Source organism: Octopus sinensis, linkage group LG27 (assembly GCF_006345805.1).
Source record: "Octopus sinensis linkage group LG27, ASM634580v1, whole genome shotgun sequence".
NCBI lineage: Eukaryota > Metazoa > Mollusca > Cephalopoda > Octopoda > Octopodidae > Octopus > Octopus sinensis.
In genome coordinates, this window is record NC_043023.1 from 12,745,090 (window position 1) to 12,772,225 (window position 27,136).

General features: G+C 38.8%; 1 pseudogene; it reads left to right on the forward strand.

The window, feature by feature from the left end:
- Positions 1–27,136, forward strand: part of LOC115225178 — a 100,549-nt pseudogene that overhangs the window by 28,204 nt on the left and 45,209 nt on the right.

A 27,136-nucleotide genomic window follows, 5' to 3' on the forward strand; every position in this document is an offset into this window, starting at 1 on the left:
AGTTGAACCGTCCAACACATGCTAGCATGGAAAGCGGACGCTAAATGATGATGATGATGAATCTTCCTAATTTTCTGCAGATTTAAGAATTATCTTTTAAATCTGTAGGTCAAAAGGTAAAAATCCCAGCGCTTCTCTATTTCCTTTCGTAATTGTGCATTATGTTGGGAGCGGGGCCATCTTTTCCTTCCCCATTGTCATTGGAAGAATTAATCAACCTTCGAATATCGAACACACGACACTACATTCCATCCACTGACGGTTCTCTCAAAGTAGCAACTTAATTATACATGAGAGAAAATAGATCACTGTGATCATCATCATCATCATCGTTTAACGTCCGATTTCCATTCTAGCATTGGTTGCACGATTTGATTGAGGACTGGCGAACCAAGTGGCAACACCAGGCTCCAATCTGATCTGGCAGAGTTACTACAGCTGGATGCCCTTCCTAACACCAACCAGCTGTAGAAACTCTACCAGATCAGATTGGAGCCTGGTGCAGCCATCTGGTTCGACAACTGTTCTCTGGAATAATGGGGATCATTTCGGTTTGAACAGCAGGTTTTAAAATTTCTAGGTAACTAAAAAATTTTAAACTTCGTATACAGATAGAATGTATTTATAAAGCATCTTTTTCGTTGGCTCTATTGAGAAAATTCTGTAGTTTGTAACATATTTGTTGTTTTTATTTCTGCGATTCCAAGCAATCAATGACGTCTATTGAGGTAAAAAAAAACATTATGTGCCTTATGAATATGTCCCTCGTTTAAAAACAGATTGGGTTTATTTACATTTTTGAAGAAAAAAAGATACACTTCCTCCACCCCTAACACTAACACTGATTGAAATGCAATAGATCGATACTAGGGTCATAATTATGGGTGACAATTTCATATGACACCGCTACAAAAAACTGCCGGTCAAACCGAAAAGATCCTTTTCTTTTTACACAAAGTAAATAATAAGGCGATGCTTCCATATATGAGTACGCACGTGACTTTGTTTACATTTGTGAAGATAACAGAAAGCCTTTTCTCCCCACTTCTAACCCTAACACGTGGAAATCATTTTAAAAGCTGCCGTTCAAACCGAAAAGATCCCAAATATCTTCCACACTGTAGAATTTTCTCAATAAAGCCAAGAGAAACAGATGTTTTATAAACACATTCTACCAGTATACGAAGTTTAAAAGTGTTTAGTTACGTGGAAATTATTTTTAAAAACTGCCGGTCAAACCGAAAAGATCCCCAAAAGGTATCCAAGCATTGTTCTTTAGTTGAGAGAGAAGTGTGAAGGAAGGACAATGATTGGACAGGAGAGAAAATGACGTCAGAAACGGATCGGAAGTGCAACGGCCTGACGTCACATCAGGAAGATATAAGTCAAAGATGCCTTCTTTCTTTCGGTGTCTGCGACGGGGTCCAGTTCGTGCGCTGGAAACGGTCGTAGATTAGAATATGTGAGTGTATATATTCTATATTACCTTGAAGGTAAAATCGTTGACAGAATGGGACAAAGAAGACACCGGAACGAAACGAACCAGTCATAGAAAATTGAAGAACTATAACCATATAAAGGGATATAACTTTCCTTAATTAATTAATTAAGGTGCTTAATTAACGATCGCTGACTCGTTGTTTGTATCTGAATACGGTAAGTTGACAAAGATTTATTTTAAGGCTGTAATGATGATGATAAGGTACTACTAGCGAACAGAGCTTGCTATCGTAAGTAGTCGATCCTACAATTTTTAAAACTAAGTAAATACATTATTTTTGTAAACAAACTAAGGTTAGGGTTTAAAAGTCGTAGGATCGACTACATACGACTAGCTTGCACGAATGCGCGAGTGCGCCCACCTGGACCAAGGTTCGCTAGTAGTACCGCGCACCTCTCCAAGATAATGACACTTACTTGTGAGAAAAAGTTTTGAAATGGGAAATATATCCAGAATACATAAAGTATGGAGAAAATTAGAAAGATTAATCTATTTTTTAAATATTTTATACTAAAAAATAAAATACGGAGAACGGGCACTCGCGAATATAAACAAAAATACAAGGGTGTAAGAGTTAGCAGTTCCTTCTCTAAGCTTGGATTCGAAATCGAATCCAAGAATCATCGGTCGTCAAATACCAATGCATGTATAGGCGCGAAATTAAGAATCCCTTTGTTCTGACAGAAACTGATTGATCATCTCCCTTTGACCTCCGACCTGAGCAATGTCAGGACAAAGGGATTCTTAATTTCGCGCCTATACATGCATTGGTATTTGACGACCGATGATTCTTGGACTCGATTTCGAATCCAAGCTTAGAGAAGGAACTGCTAACTCTTACAAGGGTACTATTTAAGAAGAGAGGTCCAGGTGCGCGCATCCGCAGTAGCTAGTCGTGACTAGTCGATCCTTACTTTGTATTTTTGTTTTATTTACTTTGTTTTAAAAAAATTATTTTCTTTGAAAAATGAGCGTAACTTCGGTATAGGTACCGGAAGTACCAGATACATTTCTAGAAAGTGTCTTTTTTTTTCTATATGGGGGGTTATGGTTAAGGTTTATGTTAGGGGTGGGAGAAAAGGGTTTCTGTTATCTTCAGAAATGTAAACAAAGCCACTCACGGTACTTATACCGAAGGATCGCCAAAAAATTATTTATTTTGTGTTTTATTTACTTTGGTAGGTAGTCGTTGTAGGATCGACTAGTGACGACTTACTAGCGCAAGTGCACACACCGGGACAACTCTTTTTAAATAGTACCGGTGAAAATTACAACGATTAATCTATTTTTTAAAACTATTTTATACTAAATAATGAAATACGCAGAACGGACACTCGCGAATATAAACAAACATGTATGTACGTATACGTATGTATTTATGCATATATATGTATTATTACGTATACATATATGTGTGTGTGTAAGGGTGAAAGAAATTGAATATTAATTAATAACATCAATTTCGTATGGATTTTGGCGTTTGGTTCAGCAAATTATGTTTTTGATATACTCTACCGATGATTCGAAAATGATTTGTAAGTAAAATTACACAATCTATTAACGATGAAACAATTGTATAGAGTTAATCCATTTTTTCGTTATTTTTCATCTGTCCTGCCCGCTTACATTCTTGGCGTGTTGAATTAATGCTTGAGAACAATTCTTTGGTGGTGGATTCCCTTTGCGGATCTATTTCTAGCGTTAGAGTGACCACATGTGGTCCTTCTCTTATTACTTGTATGTATATACATATATATATATATATGTGTGTGTGTGTATACAAATATATTTGTAGTGAATCTTGAAGTAGATTGGATCCATCCTTGCCAAAATTTTATTAACCTTCACCAAAATTTTTCGCACGGCAGAACAATAGAGAAATCTCTATACAGAATGTTGTAAAAGTTTCAATGCCTCAATGGATTCTGACCCCTGCAAACATAGACATTAAATGGATGACAGTGTTGATGTAAGATTTGCAATGTTGAATTACTATGTCGTTTAATGATTCTCTTTATCTCACTGCTTCTGTTTTTTTCTATTTCAGAATATAACATCCTGTTGATATGAAAGAAATTACTTCATTCACATGTGCCTCTGATATTTTATCAGCTCCCATCAACCAAAGGAAGATGATATATTTATAAGGAGCATTCATCAATACATCAAACTCATCTTATAAAGGAAACCTGTGAAAAACAACAGCAAAATATTTCTTCTGGACGATGGAATTAACAGCAACAATTTGAAGTCTTTGCTGTCTGGAATATAGAGGAGATGATTGTTTTACAGGTTAATTAAGCTTGGATAACTTTACAAAGGGGTAGACAATTGTCACCTCTTGATTTAGATATTAAGCAAAATCACAGATGAAAGAAGCATAGCATTAAATTATTCTCTGCAAATAGCAACACAAATATATTCATAGAAATGAATTTTTTTCCTATTTCAGAATATCATACCATGTTGATTTAAAAGAAATTTCTTCATTCAGATGTGTGTCTGATATTTTGATTGACTTTCATCAATTAAAGGAAGACCATATATTCATAAGGCACATTCATCAAAACATCAGCCTCTTTATATAAATAAAATATTTGACGAACGATGGGGAAATATTTCTTCTGGATGATGGAATTAAGAGCAACATTTTTTTGCCATCTGGAATGTAGAGATGATGATGAACCTACAGGTTAAGTTTGAGTAACTTTACAAAAGAGTTAACCAATTTATATCTTCTGTTTTAGATATTAAGCAAGATCACCAATGAAAGTAACATAACATTTAATTATTCTCTGATGCATTTGAACGCAAACATTCATAGAAATGAAACAGATACTATCATTGTGATATGTATAATGAAATTATTCTCTCATAATGAATAATTCAACTAAAGCAAAAATCTCTGATAAAAGAGAAAAGCCATATCACTGTGATATCTGTGGTAAGTCATTCTCTCAAAGTTGTAATCTAAGAAGGCACAGACGTGTTCATACTGGAGAAAAACCATATCACTGTGATATCTGTGGTAAGTCATTTTCTGAAAATAGCAATTTAATTCATCACAAATTTATTCATACTAGGGAAAAGCCGCATCAGTGTGATATCTGTGGTAAATCATTTTCTCGAAGTGCTGACTTACCTAAACACAAACGTACTCATACAGGAGAGAAACCAAATCAGTCTGATATCTGTGGTAAATCATTCTCTACCAGTAGTGACTTAAATAGACACAAAAGTACACATACAGGAGAAAAGCCCCATCATTGTAATATCTGTGGTAAATCATTTTCTCGTAATAGCAATTTAATCAGTCACAAACGTATTCATACAGGAGAGAAGCCATATCATTGTGATATCTGTGGTAAGTCATTCTCTCACAGTAGTGAGTTACCTATACATAAACGTATTCATACAGGTGAAAAACCATATCATTGTATTATCTGTGGTAAATCATTTTCCAGAAGTAATAATTTGTCTGGTCACAGACGTATACATACTGGGGAAAAACCATATCACTGTGATATCTCTGGTAAGTCATTTTCTGAAAATAGCAATTTAATTCATCACAAATTTATTCATACTGGGGAAAAGCCGCATCAGTGTGATATCTGTGGTAAATCATTTTCTCGACGTGCTGAATTACCTAAACACAAACGTACTCATACAGGAGAGAAACCATATCAGTGTGATATCTGTGGTACATCATTTTCTCGAAGTGCTGACTTACCTAAACACAAACGTACTCATACAGGAGAGAAACCATATCAGTGTGATATCTGTGGTAAATCTTTCTCTACCAGTAGTGACTTAAATAGACACAAACGTACACATACTGGAGAAAAGCCCCATCATTGTAATATCTGTGGTAAATCATTTTCTCGTAATAGCAATTTAATCAGTCACAAACGTATTCATACAGGTTAAAAACCATATCACTGTGATATCTGTGGTAAGTCATTTTCTGGTAATAGCAATTTAATCAGTCACAAACGTATTCATATAGGAGAGAAGCCATATCATTGTGATATCTGTGGTAAATCATTCTCTCACAGTAGTGATTTGCCTAAACATAAACATATTCATACTGGGGAAAAACCATATCATTGTGATATCTGTGGTGAGTCATTCTCTCAAAAATGCCACTTAAGTTCACATCTGAGTATTCATCAACAGGTGTAATCGTATCAATATCAAAATTTGTTACAACCCGGCAGGAAAGGTGAGTCTATAACCCATGGCCTCTACCTGGAATGTAGCCAGTCCACTTATGCATACCTTTCCTTCTTGGGACACAAAACTCTACTTGTGAAGACCTTGTTAAGGCAAGTGAGAATCAGGATCAAAATCGAAATCTATCAACATCAATGGAAATTGTAGCTGTGATACCAGTGCTGGTGGCACGTAAGAAGCACCTACCGATTGTGGCCGCTGCCAGTCTCCCCTGGCACCTGTGCCAGTGGCATGTAAAAAGCACCATCCGAACGTGGCCGTTGCCAGCACCGCTTGAACTGGCTTCCATGCCGGTGGCTTGTAAAAAGCACCGACTGACCGTGGCCACTGCCAGACTGCGTAGGACCCTGTGCTGGTGGCACGTAAAAAGCATCCACTACATTCACAGAGTGGTTGGCGTTTAAAAAGGGCATCCAGCTGTAGAAACACTGCCAGATCAGACTGCAACCTGGTGCAGCCTCGTGGTATCCCAGACCCCAGTCAACCGTCCAATCCATGCTAGCAGGGAAAACAGATGTGATACAATGATGATGAGGAGGATTCTCCATTGTTTCCTGTGACAGACAGCTGTTCTTTTGTGTACTGGACATTTTCAATGTTTTGTTATTAAACATTTTGTAAAAATAAAATCTTTTGTGCTTGCTTATTCTCTCTTTCTCTTTCTCTTTTACTTGTTTCAGTCATTTGACTGTGGCCATGCTGGAGCTCCGCCTTTAATAGTGCATCTCGACCCCGGGACTTATTCTTTTGTAAGCCCAGTACTTATTCTATCGGTCTCTTTTGCCGAACTGCTAAGTGACGGGGACATAGACACACCAGCATCGGTTGTCAAGCAATGCTAGGGGGACAAACACAGACACACAAACACATGCATATATATATATATATATACATATATACGACAGGCTTCTTTCAATTTCCGTCTACCAAATCCTCTCACAAGGCTTTGGTCGGCATGAGGCTATAGTAGAAATACTTACCAATGTGACACGCAGTGCGACTGAACCTAGAACCATGTGGTTGGTAAGCAAGCTACTTACCACACAGCCACTCCTGCGCCTATATCTATATTGTGATTACATTTTCTTTTGAGTTGTCATATTTTGTCCCATAGTTTCTGGGTAATCGGTAGCTATCTTATTTCTGGTGCCACTACAATCTTTCTATTTTCTTGCCCTGCACTGAAGTGGAAGCCTTGTAGTGACGCCTGGTCCCAGATGCCATTTTAGGATTTTCATCCACGCATGTGCAGTCATCAGCATCAGCTAGGCTTGACCACTGTCCTCGCTCTCTCTCTTCGCCCCTGCTTCCAACCAAGCCGGGCGCAACTTGACCAGCTCCGTGTGGCTGGAATTCTGAAGGCGATCCATGACTTCAGTGAATCTGAGAAGTATGCCTTCACAATCGTGATGAAACTGTCTCTACTGCTTCCGCACCAAGGCGACCTAGCTGCTGATTGTCCAGAGATGTAACGCTTGTACAGACAGAAAAATAAATATTGTTATTTGTTCAGAGATCCTTGTTCTCTTGATTTTTTAATGGCTTTGCGGGGTGACTGGGGAAATGTAAAGATGTGCACGACCGCTCGTGGACAGTTTTGAATGATATAGAAAGTGCGAGCCCTCTAACTGAAAAATTGTGGATTTGTATAAAGGACACGCACACACAGACAGACATTTGGCCATTTATATATAGAGAGATGTTGATGTAATTCAGCCTAAGGAGACATCTACCGCTGGCTACACGACATGATCTGTTTATATTCACGAGTGCCCGTTCTCCATATTTTATTTGTTAGTATAAAATAATTTTTAAAATGGAAGACCCGGCAAGACCAGTGAGAACAGTCAAAATCAAAGCAAATCAATTCATATATCAGAAAGCAGAACCAAATTGAGGTCGATCAACATCAGTGGGAATTGCAGCTGTGGTTAAGCGAACCATCCGATCGTGGTCGTTTCCCGCGCCGCACCGTCAAGCCTCCGTGTCGGTGGCACATAAAAGCACCACCCGTTCGTGTCCATTGCCAGCCTCACCTGGCCCCCGTGCCGGTGACATGTAAAAGCACCATCCGTTCGTGGCCGTGTGCCAGCTCTGCCTGGTCCCCGTGTCGGTGGGAGGTAAATGCACCACCCGTTCGCGTCCGTTACCAGCCTTGTCTGGCCCCGTGCCGGTGACACGTAAAAGCACCACCCGCTCGTGTCCGTTGCCAGCCTCACCTGGCCCTCGTGCCGGTGACACGTTAAAGCTCCATCTGTTCGTGGCCGTGTGCCAGCTCTGCCTAGTTCCCGTGTCGGTGGCACGTAAATGCACCACCCGTTCGTGTCCGTTGGCAGCCTCGCCTGGACCCCATGCCGCTGACACGTAAAAGCACCATCCGTTCGTGGCCGTTTGCCAGCTCTGTCTGGCCCCCATGTCGGTGGCACGTAAATGCACCATCCGTTCGTGACCGTTTGCCAGCAATGTCTGGCACCTGTGCGGGTGGCACGTAAAAAGCACCCACTACACTCACGGAGTGGTTGGCATTAGGAAGGGCATCCAGCCGTAGAACCACTGCCAGATCTGACTGGGCTTGATGAAGCCTTCTAGCTTCACAGACCCCAGTTGAACCGTCCAACACATGCTAGCATGGAAAGCGGACGCTAAATGATGATGATGATGAATCTTTCTAATTTTTTGCAGATTGAAGAATTATCTTTTAAATCTGTAGGTCAAAAGGTAAAAATCCCAGCGCTTCTCTCTTTCCTTTCGTAATTGTGCATTATGTTGGGAGCGGGGCCATCTTTTCCCTCCCCGTTGTCATTGGAAGAATTAATCAACCTTCGAATATCGAACACACGACACTACATTCCATCCACTGACGGTTCTCTCAAAGTAGCAACTTAATTATACATGAGAGAAAATAGATCACTGTGATCATCATCATCATCATTGTTTAACGTCCGATTTCCATTCTAGCATGGGTCGCACGATTTGATTGAGGACTGGCGAACCAGGAGGCAGCACCAGGCTCCAATCTGATCTGGCAGAGTTTCTACAGCTGGATGCCCTTCCTAACACCAACCAGCTGCAGAAACTCTACCAGATCAGATTGGAGCCTGGTGCTGCCATCTGGTTCGCCAGCTGTTCTCTGGGAATAATGGGGATCTTTTCGGTTTGAACGGCAGGTTTTTAAATCTCTAGGTAACTAAAAAATTTTAAACTTCATATACAGATAGAATGTATTTATAAAGCATCTTTTTCTTTGGCTTTATTGAGAAAATTCTGTAGTTTGTAACATCTTTGTTGTTTTTTTCTGCACTTTCAACCAATCAATGATGTCTATTGAGTTAAAAAAACATTATGTTGCCTTATGAATATGTCCCTCGTTTAAGAAACAGATTGGGTTTATTTACATTTTTGAAGAAAAAATGATACCCTTCCCCACCCCTAACCTTAACACATTGAAATGCAATAGATCGATCCTAGGGTCATAATTATGGGTGACAATTACATATGACACCGCTACAAAAACTGCCGGTCAAACCGAAAAGACCCTTTTTTTTTTACACAAGGTAAATAATAAGGCGATGCTTTGATATATAAATACACACGTGACTTTGTTTACATTTGCGAAGATAACAGAAAGCCTTTTCTCCCCCACTTCTAACCCTAACACGTGGACATTCTTTTAAAAAACTGCCGGTCAAACCGAAAGGATTCCAAATATCTTACAAACTATAGAATTTTCTCAATAAAGCCAAGAGAAAAAGATGTTTTTATAAACACATTCTACAAGTATACGAAGTTTAAAAGTGTTTAGTTACGTGGAAATTATTTTCAAAAACTGCCGGTCAAACCGAAAGATCCCCAAAAGGTATCCAAGCATTGTTCTTTAGATGAGAGAGAAGTGTGAAGGAAGGACAATGATTGGACAGGAGAGAAAATGACGTCAGAAACGGATCGGAAGTGCAACGGCCTGACGTCACATCAGGAAGATATAAGTCAAAGATGCCTTCTTTCTTTCGGTGTCTGCGACGGGGTCCAGTTCGTGCGCTGGAACGGTCGTAGATTAGAATATGTGAGTGTATATATTCTATATTACCTTGAAGGTAAAATCGTTGACAGAATGGGACAAAGAAGACACAGGAACGAAACGAACCAGTCATAGAAAATTGAAGAACTATAACCATATAAAGGGATATAACTTTCCTTAATTAATTAATTAAGGTGCTTAATTAACGATCGCTGACTCGTTGTTTGTATCTGAATACGGTAAGTTGACAAAGATTTATTTTAAGGCTGTAATGATGATGATAATACCATTAATGATAAGGTACTACTAGCGAACAGAGCTTGCTATCGTAAGTAGTCGATCCTACAATTTTTAAAACGAAGTAAATACATTATTTTTGTAAACAAACTAAGGTTAGGGTTAAAAAGTCGTAGGATCGACTACATACGACTAGCTTGCACGAATGCGCGAGTGCGCGCACCTGGACCACTGTTCGCTAGTAGTACCTCGCACCTCTCCAGGATAATGACGCTTACTTGTGAGAAAAAGTTAGGAAATGGGAAATGTATCCAGAATACATAAAGTATGGAGGAAATTAGAAAGATTAATCTATTTTTTAAATATTTTATACTAAAAAATAAAATACGGAGAACGGGCACTCGCGAATATAAACAAACATATAAGGGTACTATTAAGCGTGTCGTGACTAGTCAATCCTTACTTTGCATTTTTGCTTTATTTACTTTGTTTTAAAAAAATGATCGAAACTTCGGTATAGGTACCGGAATTACCAGATACATTTCAAGATAGTGTATTTTTTTATTCTATATGGGGGGTTATGGTTAAGGTTTGTGTTAGGGGTGGGAGAGAAGGGTTTCTGTTGTCTTCAGAAATGTAAACAAAGCCACTCACGGTACTTATACCGAAGGATCACCAAAAAATTATTTATTTTGTGTTTTATTTACTTTGCTAGATAGTCGTTGTAGGATCGACTAGTCACTACAAACTAGCGCGAGTGCGCGCACCAGGACCACTCTTTTTAAATCGTACCAGAGAAAATTTGAACGATTAATCTATTTTTTAAACTATTTTATACTAAAAAATAAAATACGCAGAACAGGCACTCGCGAATATAAACAAACATGTATGTACGTATACGTATGTATTTATGCATATATATGTATTATTATATATACATATATGTGTGTGTGTAAGGGTGAAAGAAATTGAATATTAATTAATAACATCAATTTCGTATGGAGTTTGGCGTTTGGTTCAGCAAATTATGTTTTTGATATACTCTACCGATGATTCGAAAATGATTTGTAAGTAAAATTACACAATCTATTAACGATGAAACAATTGTATAGAGTTAATCCATTTTTTCGTTATTTTTCATTTGTCCTGCCCGCTTATGTTCTTGGCATGTTGAATTAATGCTTGAGAACAATTCTTTAGTGGCGGATTCCCTTTGCGGATCTATTTCTAGCGTTAGAGTGACCACATGTGGTCCTTCTCTTATTACTTGTATGTATATATATATATATATATATATATATATATGTGTGTGTGTGTGTGTGTATACAAATATATTTGCAGTGAATCTTGCACGCATGAAGTAGATTGGATCCACCATAGCCAAAATTTTAATTAACACTTCACCAAAATTTTTCCCACGGCAGAACAATAGAGAAATCTCTATACAGAATGTTGTAAAAGTTTCAATGCCTCAATGGATTCTGACCCCTGCAAACATGGACATTAAATGGATGACAGTGTTGATGTTGTAAGATTTGCAATGTTGAATTACTATGTCGTTTAATGATTCTCTTTATCTCACTGCTTCTTTTTTTTTCTATTTCAGAATATAACATCCTGTTGATATGAAAGAAATTACTTCATTCAGATGTGCCTCTGATATTTTATCAGCTCCCATCAACCAAAGGAAGATGATATATTTATAAGGAGCATTCATCAATACCTCAAACTCATCTTATAAAGGAAATCTGTGAAAAACAACAGCAAAATATTTCTTCTGGACGATGGAATTAACAGCAACAATTTGAAGTCTTTGCTGTCTGGAATATAGAGGAGATGATTGTTTTACAGGTTAATTAAGCTTGGATGACTTTACAAAGGGTAGACAATTGTCACCTCTTGATTTAGATATTAAGCAAAATCACAGATGAAAGAAGCATAGCATTAAATTATTCTCTGAAAATAGCAACACAAATATATTCATAGAAATGAATTTTTTTCCTATTTCATAATATCATACCATGTTGATTTAAAAGAAATTTCTTCATTCAGATGTGTGTCTGATATTTTTATTGACTTTCATCAATTAAATGAAGACCATATATTCATAAGGCACGTTCATCAAAAGATCAACTTCTTTATATATAAAAAATCTTGGACAAACTATGGGGAAATATTTCTTCTGGATGATGGAATTAAGAGCAACATTTTTTTGCCATCTGGAATGTAGAGATGATGATGAACCTACAGGTTAAGTTTGAGTAACTTTACGAAAGAGTTAACCAATTTATATCTTCTGTTTGTGCAGGTCACTACTGTGAGAGAATGATTTACCACAGATATTACAATGATATGGCTTCTCTCCTGTATGAATACGTTTGTGACTGATCAAATTGCTATTATCAGAAAATGTCTTACCACAGATATCACAGTGATATGGTTTTTCCCCAGTATGTATACGTTTGTGTTTAGGTAAGTCACTACTGTAAGTGAATGATTTACCACAGATATTACAACAATATGGCTTCTCTCCTATATGAATACGTAGGTGTCTGGTTAAATGGCTATTTTCAGAGAATGATTCACCACAGATATCACATTGATATTGCTTCTCTCCTGTATGAGTACGTTTGTGCCCTTTTAAAGAAGAAGGCTGAGAAAATGATTTGCCACAGATATCACACTGATATGGCTTCTCTCCTGTATGAATACATTTGTGCCCTTTTAAAGAAGAAGGCTGAGAAAATGATTTACCACAGATATCACAATTGTATGGCTTCTCTCCTGTATGAATACGTTTGTGATCAGTTAAAATGTTACTTCTAGAAAATGATTCACCACAGATATCAGATTGATATGGCTTCCCACCTGTATGAATATGTTTGTGCCTTTTTAAAGAAGAAGGCTCAGAAAATGATTTGCCACAGATATCACACTCATATGGCTTCTCTCCTGTATGAGTACGTTTGTGCCCTTTTAAAGAAGAAGGCTGAGAAAATGATTTACCACAGATATCACAATGGTATGGCTTCTCTCCTGTATGAATACGTTTGTGATCAGTTAAAATGTTACTTCTAGAAAATGATTTACCACAGATATTACAATGATGGGGCTTTCCTCCTGTATGAGTACGTTTGTGTTTAGGTAAATCAGCACTTCGAGAAAATGATGATGAACCTACAGGTTAAGTTTGAGTAACTTTACAAAAGAGTTAACCAATTTATATCTTCTGTTTTAGATATTAAGCAAGATCACCAATGAAAGTAACATAACATTTAATTATTCTCTGATGCATTTGAACACAAATATTCATAGAAATGAAACAGATACTATCATTGTGATATGTATAACGAAATTATTCTCTCATTATGAATAATTCAACTAAAGCAAAAATCTCTGATAAAAGAGAGAAGCCATATCACTGTGATATCTGTGGTAAGTCATTCTCTAAAACTGGTAATCTAAGAATGCACAGACGTGTTCATACTGGAGAAAAACCATATCAGTGTGATATCTGTAGTAAATCATTTTCTGGAAAATGGCACTTTAACTCGTCACAAATTTATTCATACTGGGGAAAAGCCGCATCAGTGTGATATCTGTGGTAAATTATTCTCTCAAATTAGTCACTTGACTGAACACAAACGTGGTCATAAGGAGAGAAGCCATTCCATTGTGATATCTGTGGTTAATCATTCACTATAGTCATTTGACTAGACATATACGTATTCATAATGGGGAAAAACCATATCAATGTGATAACTGGTGAATCATTCTCTGAAATTAGCAATTTCACCAGACACCTACGTATTCATACAGGAGAGAAGCCATATCATTGTGATATCTGTGGTAAATCATTCTCTCACAGTAGTGACTTGCCTAAACATAATCGTATTCATACTGGGGAAAAACCATATCATTGTGATATCTGTGGTGAGTCATTCTCTCAAAAGCGCCACTTAAGCACACATCTGAGTATTCATACACAGGTCTAATTGTATCAATATCCAAATTTATTACAACCTGGCAGGACAAGTGAGACCATAACCCATGGCCTCTACCTGGGATGTAGCCAGTCCACTTTTGCATACCTTACTTTCTTGAGACACAAAACTCTACTTGTGAAGACCTGTTGAGTCAAGTGAGAATCAGAAATAGAATGAAAATCAATTAACATCAATGGAAATTGTAGCTGAGATACCAGTGCTGGTGGCACGTAAAAAGCACCATCCAATCGGTGCCGCTGGCAGCCTCCCCTGGCACCTGTGCCAGTGGCATGTAAAAAGCACCATCTGATCGTGGCCATTGCCAGCCTCGCCTGGCTCCCATGCTGGTGGCACATAAAAAGCAACGAGCGATCTTGGCCGATGCCAGCGCCCCTTGGCACGTAAAAAGCACCATCCGATCTTGGCCATTGCCATCCTTGCCTGGCTTCCGTGCCGGTGGCACGTAAAAAGCATCGACCGATCGTGGCCGCTGCCTGCCACTCCTGGCCCCTGTGCCGGTGGCATGTAAAAAGCATCCACTGCACTCACAGAGTGGTTGGCGTTTAAGAAGGGCATCCAGCTGCAGAAACACTGCCAGATCAGACTGCAACCTGGTTCAGCCTCCTGGCTTCCCAGACCCCAGTCAACCGTCCAACCCATGCTAGCAGGGAAAACAGATGTTATACAATGATGATGAGGAGGATTCTCTACAGTTTCCTGTGACAGACAGCTCTTCTTTTGTGTACTGGACATTTTCAATGTTTTGTTATTAAACATTTTGTAAAATATAAATTTTTTGTGCATGCTTATTCTCTCTTTCTCTTTCTCTTTTACTTGTTTCAGTCGTTTGACTGTGGCCATGCTGGAGCACCGCCTTTAATGCAGCATCTCGACCCCGGGACTTATTCTTTGTAAGCCCAGTACTTATTCTATCGGTCTCTTTTGCCGAACTGCTAAGTGACGGGGACATAAACACACCAGCATCGATTGTCAAGCAATGCTAGGGGGACAAACACAATCACATTCATATATATACATCTATACAACAGGCTTCTTTCAGTTTCCGTCTACCAAATCCACTCACAAGGCATTGGTCGGCCTGAGGCTATAGTAGAAGATACTTACCCAAGGTGACACGCAATGGGACTGAATCCAGAACCATGTGGCTGGTAAGCAAGCTACTTACCACACAGCCACTCCTGCACCTATATGTATATTGTGATTACATTTTCTTTTGAGTTGTCATATTTTGTGCCACATCTTCTGGGTAATCGGTAGCCATCTTATTTCTGGTGCCACTACAATCTTTCTATTTTCAAGCCCCGCACTCAAGGGGAAGCCGTGTAGTGACACCTGGTCCCTGAAGCCATTTTAGGATTTTCATCCACGCATGCGCAGGGGTAAGAGCCTGCCGGAAGCCCCTTATGCACATGTGCAGTCATCAGCATCAGCTAAGCTTGACCGCTGTCCCCTCTCTCTCTTCGCCCCTGCTTCCAACCAAGCCGGACGCAACTTGACCAGCTCAGTGTGGCTGGAATTCTGAAGGCGATCCATGACTTCAGTGAATCTATGAAGTATGCCTTCACAATCGTGATTAAACTGTCTCTGCTGCTTCCGCACCAAGGCGACCTAGCTACTGATTGTCCAGAGATGTAACGCTTGTACAGACAGAAAAATAGATATTGTTATTTGTTCAGAGATCCTTGTTCTATTGATTTTTTAATGGCTTTGCAGGGTGACTGGGGAAATGTAAAGATGTGCACGACCACCCTTGGACGGTTTTGAATGACCATAGAAAGTGCGAGCCCTCTAACTGAAAAATTGTGGATTTGTATAAAAGACACACACACAGACATTTTGCCGTTTATATATATATTTAATGGCTTTGCGGGGTGACTGGGGAAATGTAAAGATGTGCACGACCACTCTTGGACGGTTTTGAATGACCATAGAAAGTGCGAGCCCTCTAACTGAAAAATTGTGGATTTGTTTAAAGGACAGGCACACACAGACAGACATTTGGCCATTTATATTGTTATGGTTTGGCTAGTGCAGTATTTCTTGACCCACTTTTTGGGAGTGGCGCCGGCACGTCTGGAAGAAAAGCAACAGCCCTTTGTTTACTGGAAGAGTAATGGCTTTTTTGGAGGGACCTTTTGGCCTTGTGCGGTCGATTGGGGGTCAGAGAGATGTGAGGGGGCCGAGGAAGAGGAAAGTAGTGAGAAAGATAGAGTAAGGGCTGAGAGCAGATAGAGAGAGTATAAGGCTAAGAGACAGATTGAGGATAGAGATAGGTAGTTAGGGCTGAGAGCAGATAGAGAGGATATTAGCAGTGAGAGAGGATGAGGGGCAGAGGAAGACAGGCAGAGAGTAGCAGAGCTAGGGTAGTGGCAAGGACAGAGCAAGTGAGGTTTTGCACTGTCGGATTTTGGAAGTCAGAGGAAGCGGTTGGGATGCGAGAGCTTGGCAGGTTGGAGCTAGCAGCGCAAAAAGGGATATATACAGAGGAATAGGCGACAGAGAGAGAGAAACTACAATATGGGACACTGGCTATTCTAATCAGGAATTAAGGTATTTAATTGTATTGATACGTGCTACGATGTAAAGAGACTGTAGATGGAAAAAAAGAATTGGTGTATTGAACAGTGAAATGAACAATGTGAATTGTGTAAAGACATTTGTACAGTGTTGTGATTTGAACATTGTATAATGTCCTTCGAACTGTATATGACTTGTTGTGTCGTTACCGGACTGTTATATTGTTACTTGCATGTTTAAATGCTTTGATCTGTTGTATACCTGTATTGATTTGTTGTTTCCTTTAAATGCTTTGATGTTGTAACAATTAATTGTCATAAACTAGTTGTTAAATGTAAGCCAGTTGTTGCCTTGCAGTTTTGTGTCTCTCTCGGTTGCCTCTGTGTCTCTCTGTGCTGAAGTTACAGTTGATGTTGTTGTTCTATCTCTCCTCTCTCTGGGTTCCGTGGCAAACCTGCCCGTTCGGGCGAGCGGCGACGGGTGTTTCCGTAAGAATATATATAGAGATGTTGATGTAATTCAGCCTAAGGAGACATCTACAGCTGGCTACACGACATGATCTGTTTATATTCGCGAGTGCCCGTTCTCCATATTTTATTTGTTAGTATAAAATACTTTTAAAAATGGAAGACTTAGCAACACCAGTGAGAACAGTCAAAATCAAAATCAAACCAAATCAATTCATATATCAGAAAGCAGAACCAAATTGAGGTCGATCAACATCAGTGGGAATTGCAGCTGTGGTTAAGCGAACCATCCGATCGTGGTCGTTTCCGGCGCCGCACCGTCTAGCCTCCGTGTCGGTGACACGTAAAGCACCACCCATTCGTGTCCGTTGCCAGCCTCACCTGGCCCCTGTGCCAGTGACACGTAGAAGCACCATCCGTTCTTGGCCGTGTGCCAGCTCTGCCTGGTCCCCGTGTCGGTGGGACGTAAAAGCACCACCCGTTCATGTCTGTTGCCAGCCTAGTCTGGCCCTGTGCCGGTGACACGTAAAAGCACCATCCGTTCGTGGCCGTTTGCCAGCTCTGTCTGGCCCTTGTGCGGGTGGCGCGTAAAAAGCACCCACTACACTCACGGAGTGAATGCTGTTAGGAAGGGCATCCAGCCATAGAAACACTGCCAGATCTAATTGGGCTTGATGAAGCCTTCTAGCTTCACAGACCCCAGTTGAACCGTCCAACCCATGCTAGCATGGAAAACGGACGCTAAATGATGATGATGATGATGATGAATCTTCCTAATTTTCTGCAGATTTAAGAATTGTTTTAAATCTGTAGGTCAAAAGGTAAAAATCCCAGCGCTACTCTATTTCCTTTCGTAATTGTGCATTATGTTGAGAGCGGCGCCATCTTTTCCCTCCCCGTTGTCATGGAAGAATTAATCAACCTTCGAATATCGAACACAAGACACTACATTCCATCCACTGACGGTTCTCTCAAAGTAGCAACTTAATTATACATGAGAGAAAATTGATCACTGTGATCATCATCATCATCATCGTTTAACGTCCAATTTCCATTCTAGCATGGGTTGTACGATTTGATTGAGGACTGGCGAACCAGGAAGCTGCACCAGGCTCCAATCTGATCTGGCAGAGTTTCTACAGCTGGATGCCCTCCTAACACCAACCAGCTGTAGAAACTCTACCAGATCAGAATGAAGCCTGGTGCTGCCATCTGGTTCGCCAACTATTCTCTGGGAATAATGGAGATCTTTTCGGTTTGAACGGCAGGTTTTTAAATTTCTAGGTAACTAAAAGAACTTTAAACTTCGTATACAGATAGAATGTATTTATAAAGCATCCTTTTCCTTGGCTTTATTGAGAAAATTCTGTAGTTTGTAACATATTTGTTGTTTTTTTTCTGCAATTTCAACCAATCAAGGACGTCTATTGAGGTAAAAAAAAAACATTATGTGCCTTATGAATATGTCCTTCGTTTAAGAAACAGATTGGGATTATTTACATTTTTGAAGAAAAAAAAGATGCCCTTTCCCCACCCCTAACCCTAACAAAGATTGAAATGCAATAGATCGATACTAGGGTCATAATTATGGGTGACAATTTCATATGACACCGCTACAAAAAACTGCCGGTCAAACCGAAAAGATCCTTTTTTTTACACAAAGTAAATAATAAGGCGATGCTTCGATATATAAGTACACACGTGACTTTGTTTACATTTGCGAAGATAACAGAAAGCCTTTTCTCCCCACTTCTAACCCTAACACGTGGAAATTATTAAAAAAAACTGCCGTTCAAACCGAAAAGATCCCAAATATCTTACAAACTATAGAATTTTCTCAATAAAGCCAAGAGAAACAGATGTTTTATAAACACATTCTACCAGTATACGAAGTTTAAAAGTGTTTAGTTACGTGGAAATTATTTTCAAAAACTGCCGGTCAAACCGAAAAGATCCCCAAAAGGTATCCAAGCATTGTTCTTTAGATGAGAGAGAAGTGTGAAGGAAGGACAATGATTGGACAGGAGAGAAAATGACGTCAGAAACGGATGGGAAGTGCAACGGCCTGACGTCACATCAGGAAGATATAAGTCAAAGATGCCTTCTTTCTTTCGGTGTCTGCGACGGGGTCCAGTTCGTGCGCTGGAAACGGTCGTAGATTAGAATATGTGAGTGTATATATTCTATATTACCTCGATGGTAAAATCGTTGACAGAATGGGACAAAGAAGACACCGGAACGAAACGAACCAGTCATAGAAAATTGAAGAACTATAACCATATAAAGGGATATAACTTTCCTTAATTAATTAATTAAGGTGCTTAATTAACGATCGTTGACTCGTTGTTTGTGTCTGAATACGGTAAGTTGACAAAGATTTATTTTAAGGCTGTAATGATGATGATAATACCAATAATAATAAGGTACTACTTGCGAACAGTGGTCCCGGTGCGTGCACTCGCGTATCCGCGCTTGCTAGTCGTAAGTAGTCGATCCTACAATCTTTAAAACTAAGTAAATACATTATTTTTGTTAACAAACTAAGGTTAGGGTTAAAAAGTCGTAGGATCGACTACATACGACTAGCTAGCACGGATGCGCGCACCTGGACCACTGTTCGCTAGTAGTACCGCGCACCTCTCCAAGATAATGACGCTTACTTGTGAGAAAAAGTTAGGAAATGGGAAATATATCCAGAATACATAAAGTATGGAGAAAATTAGAAAGATTAATCTATTTTTTAAATATTTTATACTAAAAAATAAAATACGGAGAACGGGCACTCGCGAATATAAACAAACTTATAAGGGTGTAAGAGTTAGCAGTTCCTTCTCTAAGCTTGGATTCGAAATCGAATCCAAGAATCATCGGTCGTCAAATACCAATGCATGTATAGGCGCGAAATTAAGAATCCCTTTGTTCTGACAAAAACTGATTGATCATCTCCCTTTGACCTCCGACCTGAGCAATGTCAGGACAAAGGGATTCCTTATTTCGCGCCTATACATGCATTGGTATTTGACGACCGATGATTCTTGGACTCGATTTCGAATCCAAGCTTAGAGAAGGAACTGCTAACTCTTACAAGGGTACTATTAAGAAGAGAGGTCCCGGTGCGCAATTCTGCAGTAGCTAGTCGTGACTAGTCGATCCTTTCTTTGTACTTTTGTTTTATTTACTTTGTTTTAAAAAAATTATATTCTTTGTTTGAAAAAATGAGCGTAACTTCGGTATAGGTACCGGAAGTACCAGATACATTTCAAGAAAGTGTCTTTTTTTCTTATATATGGGGGCGTTATGGTTAAGGTTTGTGTTAGGGGTGGGAGGGTTAATATCTAGATCCGCACCCGGTGGAAAAAATGGAAACGCAAATGTGTAACAGTTGTAAGGCATCGTATATTGACGTAATAAGACGGAAAAAAGGGGCGCTGACGAACGGGGGTGGGGGGGGGGGGGGGGAAATTCCCAGGATCAACCTGGAATCTAAAATGTGTAACAGTTGTAAGGCATCGTATATTGACGGAATAAGACGTAAAAAAAGGGCGCTGACGAACGGGGGTGGGGGGGGGTCGGAAAATTCCCAGGATCAACCGTAGAGGATCCACGCCCAGGTGGCAAAAATGGAAAAAAATATGTGTAAGAGGTGTAAGGCATCGTATATTGAAGGAATATGACGAAAAAAAAGCGCGCTGACAAACGGGGGGGGGGGGGGAGGGCGCTCGGAAAATTCCCAGGATCAACCGTAGAGGATCCACGCCCAGGTGGCAAAAATGGAAAAAAATATGTGTAAGAGGTGTAAGGCATCGTATATTGAAGGAATATGACGAAAAAAAAGCGCGCTGACAAACGGGGGGGGGGGGAGGGCGCTCGGAAAATTGCCTACGATTTAAAGAAAAATTTACCATCAATTTTCACCATTTAAACGCATTGTTGGCATAAGGGAAGTAACTCTCTAAAAATCTCTATATATAAACGGCAGTTTTTCTGTGTGTCTGTCAGGTTGTACCCTCACCCTGACCACGGCTTTCAACCGATTCTGATGAAACTTGACACACACATAACCCAATGTCATAATTCAAAACTAACGCAGCGAAAATTTTGAAAAGTTCCCCCAGTTCTGAAAAATATCGATAAATTCGACATGGGGTCGAGAATTTCAATTTTTTTGCTATTTTCAATATTCTTCAATATTTTTGCTAAAAATGCTTTATAGTTATTTCCCTTACAAACCCGAGCAACGCCGGGCGATACTGCTAGTCTATATATATTTTTTTTTATTTTACAAACAAAAAGTGAAAACTGAAGTAATAGAATTTGAATTTTTGAAGTTGCGATTGATAATTATTCTGTGACAATCAATAATATTGGGAAAATATAATCTGTACTTACCACATGTGTGGTAGATTTGCTGATTATTTTCAACAAATCTACCACGCTTCTATTTCAAATTCTTTAACGTTGTCAGTTGTTACAGCAGCCACGTGGAAATTGGTCGAACATCTTTATTGCCCAGGATACAAATTCGCAGCTTGCAATAAAAATTCATGAATCCTTTTGGGAGCAGGGCGGAAAGCTTGCATGAATTGGTATGTAGCTACATATTGTTTTAAGTAACACGATTTAATTCCTGCTCTTATGACGTTTTTTTTTAAGCTCCCCCAAAATCTTTCTATTGTCTGTGTATGTATAGATGGGTTTGTTGGATCTACAAAATTCTGGCTGTGATTTATCTTAAAATGCGTGTAGCCTAATGTATCTAACCTATTATATACGGGCCAACAATCACTATATACAGTTGAACCAGGTTTAATGTGGCGTCTAATTAATGGAATTAGTGTGGAAGAATCTCGCCTTAGAATTTCACCACATTCTGATGTCAGGGGTATCAAAAAATTTTTCTTGGAATCTCTTTCGATTCCGCCAAATAGCCAAATAGTTTTCACAAGTCTCCCCCTGTTATATTTCCTCCTAACCAAGACTGTCTCATCTATTTCTACTTCTATTCCTGGCCCTCCAATTGGTGTTTGGGAATTTGTGGCCCAATGAAGACAGACTTCAGAGCAGAAGGACCTCCAATCAACCGACGTAGCAAGCGATATATCTAAATTCTCAATAACTGCTTGGTGCGACCAATCTTCTGTTAAGAAATGGTTTACATACAAAAGAATTTTCCAGGGGGTTAATCTACTCCGATTCAAAAAGGTGTTCTTAAATATGGAAACAGAAAAACCACATTCTGTCGCCTTCTGTCTTCTTCTGCGAACCATTTTCCTGCAACGAAATATATGTGTTCCATTTCGTAGAATACACGGTGAATTGCACGTCGGGCAATTCACATTTCTTGGTATCACCCCATGTTCCCGAAAAAATTCTAATGCTGTTTCATCGTTAAGCCGAAATCTCGAAACCCCGTCATACAGACTCAGCTCGCACGGAATAACACACGATGCCATCATGCAAATTAAAATGACCAGATTAAAGATAAATTCAAATAATATTTTCGTTAAAGGGAAGAGTACGTCTAGTCACTGCGAATACACAAATTTGAAAGGCTTTTCCACGCTGCCTGCGCACGCAATTAGGGCTGGCACTTCACGCAATTAGGGCTGGCACTTCCGGCAATGTGGTCACTCAATGTGGTCAACCGGAAGTTGGGCTGGCACTTCCCAATATTATTGATTGTCACAGAATAATTATCAATCGCAACTTCAAAAATTCAAATTCCATTACTTCAGTTTTCACTTTTTGTTTGTAAAATAAAAAAAAATATATATATAGACTAGCAGTATCGCCCGGCGTTGCTCGGGTTTGTAAGGGAAATAACTATAAAGCATTTTTAGCAAAAATATTGAAAAATATTGAAAATAGCAAAAAATTGAAATTCTCGACCCCATGTCGAATTTATCGATTTTTTTCAGAACTGGGGGAACTTTTCAAAATTTTCGCTGCGTTGAATTATGACATTGGGTTATGTGTGTGTCAAGTTTCATCAGAATCGGTTGAAAGCCGTGGTCAGGGTGAGGGTACAACCTGACAGACACACAGAAAAACTGCCGTTTATATATAGAGATTTTTAGAGAGTTACTTCCCTTATGCCAACAATGCGTTTAAATGGTGAAAATTGATGGTAAATTTTTCTTTAAATCGTAGGCAATTTTCCGAGCGCCCTCCCCCCCCCCCGTTTGTCAGCGCGCTTTTTTTTCGTCATATTCCTTCAATATACGATGCCTTACACCTCTTACACATATTTTTTTCCATTTTTGCCACCTGGGCGTGGATCCTCTACGGTTGATCCTGGGAATTTTCCGACCCCCTCCACCCCCGTTCGTCAGCGCCCTTTTTTTACGTCTTATTCCGTCAATATACGATGCCTTACAACTGTTACACATTTTAGATTCCAGGTTGATCCTGGGAATTTCCCCCCCCCCTTCCCCCCCCACCCCCGTTCGTCAGCGCCCCTTTTTTCCGTCTTATTACGTCAATATACGATGCCTTACAACTGTTACACATTTGCGTTTCCATTTTTTCCACCGGGTGCGGATCTAGATATTAACCGGTGGGAGAAAAGGGTTTCTGTTATCTTCAGAAATGTAAACAAAGCCACTGACGGTACCTATACCGAAGGATCGCCAAAAACTAATTTACTTTGTGTGAAAACAATTATTTATTTTGTGTTTTATTTACTTTGCTAGGTAGTCGTTGTAGGATCGACTAATCACGACTAACTATCGCGCGTGTGCGCACCGGGACCACTCTTTTTAAGTAGTACCAGAGAAAATTAGAACGATTAATCTATTTTTTTAACTATTTTATACTAAAAAATAAAATACGCAGAACGGGCACTCGCGAATATAAACAAACATGTATGTACGTATACATATGTATTTATGCATATATATGTATTATTATGTATACATATATGTGTGTGTGTAGGGTGAAAGAAATTGAATATTAATTAATAACATCAATTTCGTATGGATTTTGGCGTTTGGTTCAGCAAATTACGTTTTTGATATACTCTACCGATGATTCGAAAATGATTTGTAAGTAAAATTACACAATCTATTAACGATGAAACAATTGTATAGAGTTAATCCATTTTTTCGTTATTTTTCATTTGTCCTGCCCGCTTACATTCTTGGCGTGTTGAATTAATGCTTGAGAACAATTCTTTAGTGGTGGATTCCCTTTGCCGATCTATTTCTAGCATTAGAGTGACCACATGTGGTCCCTCTCTTAATACTTGTATGTATATATATATATATATATGTGTGTGTGTGTATACAAATATATTTGTAGTGAATCTTGCACGCATGAAGTAGATTGGATCCACCAGAGCCAAAATTTTATTTAACCCTTCACCAAAATTTTTCCCACGGCAGAACAATAGAGAAATCTCTATACAGAATGTCGTAAAAGTTTCAATGCCTCAATGGATTCTGACCCCTGCAAACATAGACATTAAATGGATGACAGTGTTGATGTTGTAAGATTTGCAATGTTGAATTACTATGTCGTTTAATGATTCTCTTTATCTCACTGCTTCTTTTTTTTTTCTATTTCAGAATATAACATCCTGTTGATATGAAAGAAATTGCTTCATTCAGATGTGCCTCTGATATTTTATCAGCTCCCATCAACCAAAGGAAGATGATATATTTATAAGGAGCATTCATCAATACATCAAACTCATCTTATAAAGGAAATCTGTGAAAAACAACAGCAAAATATTTCTTCTGGACGATGGAATTAACAGCAACAATTTGAAGTCTTTGCTGTCTGGAATATAGAGGAGATGATTGTTTTACAGGTTAATTAAGCTTGGATAACTTTACAAAGGGTTAGACGATTGTCACCTCTTGATTTAGATATTAAGCAAGATCACAGATGAAAGAAGCATAGCATTAAATTATTCTCTGAAGTTAGCAACACAAATATATTCATAGAAATGAATTTTTTTCCTATTTCAGAATATCATACCATGTTGATTTAAAAGAAATTTCTTCATTCGGGATGTGTGTCTGATATTTTTATTGACTTTCATCAATTAAAGGAAGACCATATATTCATAAGGCACATTCATCAAAACATCAGCTTCTTTATATAAATAAAATCTTCGACGAACGATGGGGAAATATTTCTTCTGGATGATGGAATTAAGAGCAACATTTTTTTTGCCATCTGGAATGTAGAGATGATGATGAAAGTTTGAGTAACTTTACAGAAGAGTTAACCAATTTATATCTTCTGTTTTAGATATTAAGCAAGATCACCAATGAAAGTAACATTTAATTATTCTCTGATGCATTTGAACACAAACATTCATAGAAATGAAACAGATACTATCATTGTGATATGTATAACGAAATTATTATCTCATAATGAATAATTCAACAAAAGCAAAAATCAATGATAAAAGAGAGAAGCCATATCACTTTGATATCTGTGGTAAGTCATTCTCTCAAAGTTGTAATCTAAGAAGGCACAGACGTGTTCATACTGGAGAAAAACCATATCAGTGTGATATCTCTGGTAAATCATTTTCTGACAATAGCACTTTAACTCATCACAAATTTATTCATACTGGGGAAAAGCCGCATCAGAGTGATATCTGTGGTAAATCATTTTCTCAAAATAGCACTTTAACTCAAAACAAATTTATTCATACTGGGGAAAAGCCGCATCATTGTGATATCTGTGGTAAATCATTTTCTCAGCCTTCTTCTTTAAAAGAGCACAAACGTATTCATACAGGAGTGAAGCAATACCATTGCGATATCTGTGGTAAATCATTCTCTCACAGTAGTCACTTGCCTAAACATAAACGTATTCATACAGGGAAAAACCATATCAATGTGATATCTGTGGTGAATCATTCTCTGAAATTGGCACTTTAACCGGACACCTATGTACTCATACAGGAGAGAAACCATATCAGTGTGATATCTGTGGTAAATCATTCTCTACCAATAGTGACTTAAATAAACAGAAACGTACTCATACAGGAGAAAAACCATTGTGATATCTGTGGTAAATCATTTTCTGACAATAGCACTTTAACTCATCACAAATTTATTCATACTGGGGAAAAGCCGCATCAGTGTGATATCTGTGGTAAATCATTTTCTCGAAGTGCTGACTTACCTAAACACAAACGTACTCATACAAGAGAGAAACCATATCAGTGTGATATCTGTGATAAATCATTTTCTGAAAATAGCAATTTAACTCATCACAAATTTATTCATACAGGAGAGAAGCCATACTATTGTGATATCTGTGGTAAATCATTCACTACAAATAGTTCTTTGACTAGTCATATACGTATTCATACTGGGGAAAAAACCATATCAGTGTGATATCTGTGGTAAATCATTCTCTACCAGTGGTGACTTAAATAAACACAAACGTACACCTACAAGAGAAAAGCCCCATCATTGTAATGTCTGTGGTAAATCATTTTCTAGAAGTAACAGTTTAACTGATCACAAACGTATTCATACAGGAGAGAAGCCATACCATTGTGATATCTGTGGTAAATCACTTTCCCATAATTCTACTTTAAACAAGCACAAACGTATCCATTCAGGTGAGAAGCCATATCATTGCGATATCTGTGGTAAGTCATTTTCTGGTAATAGCAATTTAATCAGTCACAAACGTATTCATTCAGGTTAAAAACCATATCATTGTGATATCTGTGGTAAATCATTCTCTCACAGTAGTGACTTGCCTAAACATAAACGTATTCATACTGGGGAAAAACCATATCATTGTGATATTTGTGGTATGTCATTCTCTCAAAAACGCCAATTAAGTACACATCTGAGTATTCATACACAGGTGTAATCGTATCAATATCAAAATTTATTACAACCCGGCAGGACAAGTGAGACCATAACCCATGGTCTCTACCTGGGATGTAGCCAGTCCACTTATGCATACCTTTCCTTCTTGGGACAGAAAACTCTACTACTGAAGACCTGTTGATGCAAGTGAGAATCAAAATCGAAATCAATCAACATCAATGGAAATTGTAGCTGTGATACCAGTACTGGTTGCACGTAAAAAGCACCATCCGATTGTGGCCATTGCCAGCCACGCCTGGCCTCTGTGCCGGTGGCACATAAAAAGCAACGGCCGATCTTGGCCGAAGCCA